General features: G+C 40.8%; 1 non-coding gene across 1 annotated transcript; it reads right to left on the bottom strand.

Moving 5' to 3' along the window:
* Positions 1–373: 373 nt before the first annotated feature.
* Positions 374–481, bottom strand: LOC112760602 (small nucleolar RNA R71). The gene has a single exon (XR_003181035.1). It is a non-coding gene; the product is annotated as a small nucleolar RNA R71 (small nucleolar RNA).
* Positions 482–5,984: the final 5,503 nt, after the last annotated feature.

Genomic DNA, 5,984 nt, shown 5'->3' on the forward strand with positions numbered 1-5,984 from the left:
TGCAAGGAGAATGCTTGGTGACTTCACTGCACCTAATTCCAATTTACATGGAAGAAGCATCTCAATTCCTACCATTGGAGCAAACAATTTTGAGCTTAAACCTCAATTAGTTTCTCTGATGCAACAAAACTGCAAGTTTCATGGACTTCCATCTGAAGATCCCTTTCAGTTCTTAACTGAATTTTTGCAAATCTGTGATACTATTAAGACTAATGGAGTAGATCCTGAAGTCTACAGGCTCATGCTTTTCCCTTTTGCTGTGAGAGACAGAGCTAGAATATGGTTGGATTCTCAACCTAAAGATAGCCTGAACTCTTGGGATAAGCTGGTCAAGGCTTTCTTAGCCAAGTTCTTTCCTCCTCAAAAGCTGAGTAAGCTTAGAGTGGATGTTCAAACCTTCAGACAAAAAGAAGGTGAATTCCTCTATGAAGCTTGGGGGAGATACAAGGAAATGACCAAAAAGTGTCCTTCTGACATGCTTTCAGAATGGACCATCCTGGATATATTCTATGATGGTCTGTCTGAATTAGCTAAGATGTCATTGGATACTTCTGCAGGTGGATCCATTCACCTAAAGAAAACGCCTGCAGAAGCTCAAGAACTCATTGACATGGTTGCTAATAACCAGTTCATGTACACTTCTGAGAGGAATCATGTGAGTAATGGGATGCCTCAGAAGAAAGGAGTTCTTGAAATTGATACTCTGAATGCCATATTGGCTCAGAATAAAATATTGACTCAGCAAGTCAAAATGATTTCTCAGAGTCTGAATGGAATGCAAGCTGCATCCAACAGTACTCAAGAGGCATCTTCTGAAGAAGAGGCTTATGATCCTAAGAACCCTGCAATAGCAGAGGTAAATTACATGGGTGAACCATATGGAAACACCTATAATCCCTCATGGAGAAATCACCCAAATCTCTCATGGAAGGATCAACAAAAGCCTCAACAAGGCTTTAATAATGGTGGAAGAAACAGGTTTAGCAATAGTAAGCCTTTTTCATCATCCACTCAGCAACAGACAGAGACCTCTGAACAAAATACGTCTAATTTAGCAAACTTAGTCTCTGATCTATCTAAGGCCACTCTGATTTTCATGAATGAAACAAGGTCCTCCATTAGAAATTTGGAGGCACAAGTGGGCCAGCTGAGTAAGAAGATCACTGAAACCCCTCCTAGTACTCTCCCAAGCAATACAGAAGAGAATCCAAAGAGAGATTGCAAGGCCATTGAATTGACTATCATGGCCGAACCCACAAGAGAGGAGGAGGACGTGAATCCCAGTGAGGAAGACCTCCTGGGACGTCTAGTGATCAATAAGGAATTTTCCTCTGAGGAACCAAAGGAATTTGAGACTCATCTAGAGACCATAGAGATTCCATTGAACCTCCTTATGCCATTCATGAGCTCTGATGAGTATTCCTCTTCTAAAGAGAATGAGGATGTTACTGAAGAGCAAGTTGCCAAGTTCCTTCGTGCAATCATGAAGCTGAATGCCAATTTATTTGGTAATGAGACTTGGGGAGATCAACCTCCCCTGTTCACCAAAAAACTAAATGCATTGGATCAACTGAGATTGCCTTAGAAGAAACATGATCCTAGAAAGTTCCTAATACCTTGTACCATAGGCACCATGACCTTTGAGAAGGCTCTATGTGACCTTGGGTCAGGAATAAACCTCATGCCACTCTCTGTAATGGAGAAACTGGGAATCTTTGAGGTGCAAGCTACCAGAATCTCATTAGAGATGGTAGACAACTCAAGAAAAGAGGCTTATGGACAAGTAGAGGACATGTTAGTAAAGGTTGAAGGCCTTTACATCCCTGCTGATTTCATAATTTTAGATACTGGGAAGGATGAGGATGAATCCATCATCCTTGGAAGACCCTTCCTAGCCGTAGCAAGAGCTATGATTGATGTTGACAGAGGTGAACTAGTCCTTCAATTGAATGAGGACTCCCTTGTGTTTAAAACTCAAGGACATCCTTCTGTAAACATGGAAAAGAGGCACAGTAAGCTTCTCTCAAAACAGAGTCAATAAGAGCCCCCACAGTCAAACTCTAAGTTTGGTGTTGGGAGGCCACAATCAAACTCTAAGTTTGGTGTTGAACTCCCATATCCAAACTCTAAGTTTAGTGTTGGGGAGTCTCAACAATGCTTTGAACATCTGTAAGGCTCCATGAGAGCCCACTGTCAAGCTATTGACATTAAAGAAGCGCTTGTTGGGAGGCAACCCAATTTTTATTTATCTAATTTTATTTTTATTTTTGTTGTTCTTTCATGTTTTATTAGGTTCATGATCATGTGGAGTCACAAAATAAATAGAAAAATCAAAAACAAAATCAAAAACAGCAGAAGAAAAATCACACCCTGGAGGAAGGACTCACTGGCGTTTAAACGCCAGTAAGGAGCATCTGGCTGGCGTTGAACGCCAGAACAGAGCATGGATCTAGCGTTGAACGCCAGAAACAAGCAGCATCCTAGCGTTCAGACGCCAGGAATGCACACTGAGGAAAGCTGGCGCTGAACACCAGAAACAAGCATAGAACTGGCGTTCAATGCCAGAAACATGCTGCATCTGGGCACTGAACGCCCAGAACAAGCATCAATTCGGCGTTTAAATGCCAGAATTTCATGCAAAGGCATTTTACATGCTTAATTGGTGCAGGGATGCAATTCCTTGACACCTCAGGATCTGTGGACCCCACAGGATCATCTCAACATCTATGGACCCCACAGGATCCCCACCTACCTCCACTCATACTCTTCCCTCTTCTCAATGTTCATCCTCTCTTCCCAATAAACACCCTTCCCCAAAACCCTTCACCAATCACCTCAAGCTCTCTTCCCTATTACCTATTCACCACCTACATCCACCCACTCTTCCCCATAAACCTACTTCATACACCCCACCTACCTTCAAAATTCAAAATCATTTTCCCACCCAAACCCACCCTAAATGGCCGAACCTAACCCCTCTCCATTCACTATATAAACCCCTCTATTCTTCTTCAATTTCACACAACACAACCCCTCCTCCTCTTCTTGGCCGAAACACATCTCTCTCTCCCTCTCCTCCATTTCTTCTTCTTCTTCATCTATTCTTTCTTTTCTTGCTCGAGGGCGAGCAATATTCTAAGTTTGGTGTGGTAAAAGCATAAAGCTTTTTATTTTTCCATTACCATGGCACCTAAGACCGGAGAATCCTCTAGAAAAGGGAAAGGGAAGACAAAAGCTCAATGGTAGAACATTTGACTGCAAATCAAGAGATCCCTGAGATACCTCAGGGGATACATTTTCCTCCACACAATTATTGAGGACAACTAAGGATGGAGCACCAAGAGCACTCCATCACCCTCCATGAAATTAGAGAAGATCAAAGAGCTATGGGGGAGGAGCAACAAAGACAAGGAAGAGACATAGAAGAGCTCAAGGACATCATTGGCTCCTCAAGGAGAAAACGCCACCATCACTAAGGTGGACTCATTCCTTGTTCTTAAATTTTCTATTTTTCATTTTCTTATGTTAAATGTTTAATTATGTTTGTGTCTTATTACATGATCATTAGTGTCTAAGTGTTTATGCCTTAAAGTAGTGAATAAGAATCCATCACCTCTCTTAAATGAAAAATGTTTTTAATTCAAAAGAACAAGAAGTACATGAGTTTCGAATTTATCCTTGAACTTAGTTTAATTATATTGATGTGGTGACAATACTTTTTGTTTTCTGAAGAATGCTTGAACAGTGCATATGTCTTTTGAAGTTGTTGTTTAAGAATGTTAAATATGTTGGCTCTTGAAAGAATGATGACAAGGAGACATGTTATTTGATAATCTGAAAAATCATAAAATTGATTCTTGAAGCAAGAAAAACCAGTGAATAGAGAAAAGCTTGAGAAAAAAAAAAGAAAAAGAAAAAGCAAGCAGAAAAAGCCAAAAGCTCTTAAAACCAAAAGGCAAGAGCAAAAAGCCAATAGCCCTTAAAACCAAAAGGCAAGGGTAATAAAAAGGATCCTAAGGCTTTGAGGATCAGTGGATAGGAGGGCCTAAAGGAATAAAATCCTGGCCTAAGCGGCTAAACCAAGCTGTCCCTAACCATGTGCTTGTGGCGTGAAGGTGTCAAGTGAAAACTTGAGACTGAGCGGTTAAAGTCAAGGTCTAAAGAAAAAACAGAGTGTGCTTAAGAACCCTGGACACCTCTAATTGGGGACTTTAGCAAAGCTGAGTCACAATCTGAAAAGGTTCACCCAATTATGTGTCTGTGGCATTTATGTATCCGGTGGTAATACTGGAAAACAAAGTGCTTAGGGCCACGGCCAAGACTCATAAAGTAGCTGTGTTCAAGAATCAAGATACTGAACTAGGAGAATCAATAACACTATATGAACTCTGATTTCCTATAGATGCCAATCATTCTGAACTTCAATGGATAAAGTGAGATGCCAAAACTATTCAAAAGGCAAAAAGTTACAAGTCCCGCTCATCTGATTGGAGCTATGTTTCATTGATATTTTGGAATTTATAGTATATTCTCTTCTTTTTATTCTATTTGATTTTCAGTTGCTTGGGGACAAGCAATAATTTAAGTTTAGTGTTGTGATGAGCGGATAATTTATACGCTTTTTGGCATTATTTTTAGTATGTTTTTAGTAGGATCGAGTTACTTTTAGGGATGTTTTTATTAGTTTTTATGCTAAATTCACATTTTTGGACTTTACTATGAGTTTGTGCATTTTTCTGTGATTTCAGGTATTTTCTGGCTGAAATTGAGGGACTTGAGCAAAAATCAGATTCAGAGGTTGAAGAAGGACTGCTGATGCTGTTGGATTCTGACCTCCCTGCACTCAAAGTGGATTTTCTGGAGCTACAGAACTCAAAATGGCGCGCTTCCAATTGCGTTGGAAAGTAGACATCCAGGGCTTTCGAGCAATATATATCCGAGTTTAGACAACACAAATGGGCGTTGAACGCCAGTTCTACGCTGCAGTCTGGAGTTAAACGCCAGAAACACGTCACGAACCAGAGTTGAACGCCAGAAACACGTTACAAACTGGCGTTCAACTCCAAGAATGACCTCTCCATGTGTAAACTTCAAGCTCAGCCCAAGCACACACCAAGTGGGCCCCGGAAGTGGATTTATGCATCAATTACTTACTTCTGTAAACCCTAGTAACTAGTTTAGTATAAATAGGACTTTTTACTATTGTATTAGACATCTTATGATCTTTGGATTATCTTTTGATCTATTGATCACATTTGGGGGCTGGCCATTCGGCCATGCCTGGACCTTCATCACTTATGTATTTTCAACGGTAGAGTTTCTGCACTCCATAGATTAAGGTGTGGAGCTCTGCTGTTCCTCATGATTTAATGCAAAGTACTACTATTTTTCTATTCAATTCAAATTATTCCACTTCTAAGATATCCATTCGCACCCAAGAACATGATGAATGTGATGATTATGTGACGCTCATCATCATTCTCACTTATGAACGCGTGCCTGACAAACACTTCCGTTCTACATGCAAACAAGCTAGAATGAATATCTCTTGGATATCTAATACAGGGGACCGAGTCCGAGATATTAGAATCTTCGTGGTATAAGTTAGAACCCATGGATGGTCATTCCTGAGATCCAGAAAGTCTACACCTTGTCTGTGGTATTTCGAGTAGGACCTGGGAAGGGATGGCTGTGACCAACTTCAAACTCGCGAGTGCTGGGCGTAGTGACAGACGCAAAAGGATAGTAAATCCTATTCCAGTATGATCGAGAACCTCCAGATGATTAGCCATGCCGTGACAGAGCATTTGGACCATTTTCACAGAGAGGATGGGATGTAGCCATTGACAACGGTGATGCCCTTACAGAAAGCTTGCCATGGAAAGGAGTAAGACTGATTGGATGAAGACAGCAGGAATGTAGAGATTCAGAGGAACGAAAGCATCTCGATACGCTTATCTGAAATTCTCACCAATGAATTACAT

The sequence above is a fragment of the Arachis hypogaea genome, chromosome 16, assembly GCF_003086295.3.
Source record: "Arachis hypogaea cultivar Tifrunner chromosome 16, arahy.Tifrunner.gnm2.J5K5, whole genome shotgun sequence".
NCBI classification, from domain to species: Eukaryota; Viridiplantae; Streptophyta; class Magnoliopsida; order Fabales; family Fabaceae; genus Arachis; species Arachis hypogaea.